Raw genomic sequence first — 3,547 nt, 5'->3', positions numbered from 1 at the left:
ATTAAAATCGGCCAACTGTGTAGCCTGGCAGCAAATGCCGGGTTTTAGCAGCTTGGTCGATTAACAACTAGCGGGAGTCGCAGAGGATCTTAGAGATCTAGGTGACAATAGGGTCTCACAAGCCCCCCGCTCTTCGTCATCTAATCTAATCTAAAACTTTGGACGACTGAGTCACACATATGTATACATAAATACACACAATCACACTTACTCATGCGTACACAGACATTTGACACCCATAGAAATCACAGGATTGTGATTATATATAAACTATAATATACGGATGAATTGAATAAAAACTGTTAATAGAGTGGCATCTAAATAAAATTGGCTGAAGTTAAGTAACCCTTGAACCTCACGTACCCGTTTTCATTCCTGTCATCCTTTGATTGATTGCCAGGTTCCGTCCCGAGTAATTTAAATTTGCATCTAAGACTCGAAAGGGAACCGACGAGCGACAAGCCGTTGCACAAGCAATAGCGAGAAACACTCGTTGGTTGGTTTACGACACCAAAATTTCGCTCGACCCGCGCACTGGACGTTCATATTTCTCTGGGTCATTGTGCCGGAAGTTAACACGCAAAGTGTCATGTGTCAGTTACGTCCACACTCCTCAAGGGCCCGACCGGTACCGTAGGCCCAGGACGTAACAATACATATATACACAATTTTAATTACTAATACTTTCAAAATATACAAACTATTTATTTACAAGAATGTAACGCGCAAAAAGAGAAAGACTTATTCCAAGTATACCATATAGAACGGAGCGTCGTTCGTCGATAAATGTACGCTTCAGCAAAACCGGCGAGCAGGTTTTGATTCGTCTTGCGTCACAACCTCATGAAACGCAGTACGACAAATCGGCCTAAAATGTAGATTTATTGACATATTTTTTCATTGTTTTTTCTTCTTTTCTCTCTTTCTTTGCATTAACACTTCCCTAACGCTATTGAAATTATTATGCGGGAGATTGCGGAAGTGAGGGTTATTCCCTCGATTTTACATACCTCCCGCGCGCTACCATTCGGAGTACGAACTACGCGTAAAATTTCGGGCCACCGGATACAAACGACTCGATGTAATTACCGCGCCCGTAGCCTTCGAGCTTGTCCGTCACATCGCCCAAGAAATTTTCCGTACGCGGTTCGTATTTGCCGGGTTCATTGCTGCTCATATAAATACACGAATCTATATTGTAATAAAGAACGCGCTCGCCTAAACGTTCTAAATACTCGTACAGTTTCAATCGCGCCTGTGCCGTCGTGTACGCCGCTATTATCATGTTGGTAATTGGGGAGAGTACGACCGCCTCGTCCCGCATTCGCCACGAAACATATATTACTTTGTCGTTCACGGGTAATATATCGGTTACTTAATGCACAAGGCTTGACAATAGCGATACAATATGTTCCTGCGACTTTACCACATCGGTACTTGTCAGGTTCGATCGTTGTCCGAATTTTCCCCAAAACAAATTGAAACACAGCTTTGCGACCGAGCATAAGCCTGGATTTTGCACAATGTTTACTCTATCTAGAGTAATACTCTTGATTGCTTCATATTTTCGAAGATATCGCTCTTTAGTTTTCATCTATGCATTCGCTCGGCCAACCGCTCGCCTCTTGCTTCAATTTGAGGAAACAGTTAATGTATTCAGTAAATAATCCCCCTTGACGAATATCAGCGTCGTATCGACTCGTTTCGTATCTCGCTCACCGCTCACGAGATAACCCTTCTCTACAGCTTTGCGTAATTCGCACAATACCCACACACCTTCAAATTCGCGATCGCGCGGATTACCGTGCGAACACTGGGTCTGCGAGAAATTTTTGCAGCAACTGCGGCACAAGGCGAACAACAGTTTGCCCCCCACGCGGTACGGGAGTACGAAGTAAAAGAGATTGCGCGAAGGGAGCACTATACAGCGTACAAGACCCTCAACCGCGGAAAAATCGACACCAGGCATCGCTCCGATGAACGAGGCGCACTCTTTCTCTCCGACAAGAATTTTCGGATGTCTAATCGGGAAAGCACCGGTTTTCAATACGTAAAGGTACAGAGAGAACACACGTCTATATAACGTATCTTCTCCGTACTCGTAACTTCGCGCCGAATCGCGATGTTTCCCGTTCGACCGCCGAAAAATACGTCGCGTTGTGAGAGCAGTTCAGCTGCGAGCATCGGATGTTGGTCCGTAATATCCGTCGACGGGAATGCCTCCGACTTCCGCGAAACGATGTTCTCGCCCGTGACCCGCGTGAACAACGGCCGAGCTCGCGCTTTTCTCACACCAGCCACTGCAGAACTTTACGGGATTGCGTATCCGCGAGGCGATATCCGCCGCGAGAAACGACGCCGATCTCTTCCTCACGTAAAATGATCTAGCGGAAAACTCGCATACATGTAAAAGCGATGGTCGTGCATTCTTTGAACGGACTTACGTTTTCTCGCTCAAGAAATATCTTGCGGAAGGCCATGCACGCTCAACGCAGGATATCAACGTCGATACGACAATAACGCACTATCTTGCGTTGAAAGTCAAAGATTGCGTTTTCGCGCGTCTGTTCCACATGTCACGACGAAAATTGCGCGCGTTCTTCGCTAAACATACTATCCGGCGAGTAATATTCAACGGCTGGTAACGGTCCGACATACGACTAATTCGCGAGGGTGTTAAATAAATGTGGAAAATATCCTTTTTTTACCCGTATACCACCCCGTAAAAGCCTTCGGCAAAGCTGACAAACGCATCGGCATGTAGTCGATGCTGTCGATAAATTTCGTACGCCCGACCGTTAATACAATGATCTTCGTTCCGTTACTATTACTCGTGGATCCAAATCGACACGTTTTTCCACGATGTAACGCAAGATGAACTGCGAGTCAAACGCCTTGGCGTTGTGCGCGATGCAGATGATCTGCTTGATACATTTCGTCGTTCTCGTAGCAAAATCGACGAATTGCTTCACCGGATCAACGCGGAACACGAATTTGCGCACACCGCACCACCGACAACGCACCGTCATGTTGTCGGTGGTGCGGTGTGCGCGTCCTCATTTGAGCACGTGACGCAAATTTGCTGCGCGACGCAAAGAGTGGGCGCATGAATATTCATGAACGCGGTCTCTTCGAGCGTCTCGTCCTGCCGGGTTTCGAAATCGTAAAACACGAATGCGACGCGTGCGTTTTTTCTTTTGCCGGTGAAATCCTCGCGTGCGAGAGGTCGAATGTAACAAAGATGGTTCACCTTTTGCCGCGAACTGCAAATGTTGCAAAACACGATGTCGCATTCGTGCCCTGCACCCGCTGTTCTGTACAAACGCCCGCAGTCGTCACAAAATTGCAGCGCTGCACACGCTTACTCGGCCATCCTCGTACGATTTTTCGGCCCGGTGACGCTCGAGACATTCGCGTCCGTAAAACATTTTTTTGCATCGCTCGCATCGAATTAATTCTACCTCTTCCAATTTGCACGACGGCGCACCGCGACAACGCGGACATTTATGCNAGCATCGATGAACTCCTCGTCCGGGACGATAAGGCG

General features: G+C 47.1%; 1 pseudogene; it reads right to left on the bottom strand.

Annotated features, from left to right (window-relative positions):
• Positions 1–2,384: 2,384 nt before the first annotated feature.
• LOC109860978 lies at positions 2,385–3,029 on the bottom strand (annotated as a pseudogene).
• Positions 3,030–3,547: the final 518 nt, after the last annotated feature.

The sequence above is a fragment of the Pseudomyrmex gracilis genome, unplaced genomic scaffold (genome assembly GCF_002006095.1).
Source record: "Pseudomyrmex gracilis isolate BER0280 unplaced genomic scaffold, ASM200609v1 scaffold_527, whole genome shotgun sequence".
Taxonomy (NCBI): Eukaryota; Metazoa; Arthropoda; class Insecta; order Hymenoptera; family Formicidae; genus Pseudomyrmex; species Pseudomyrmex gracilis.
This window is presented reverse-complemented; position numbering and strand designations above follow the sequence as displayed.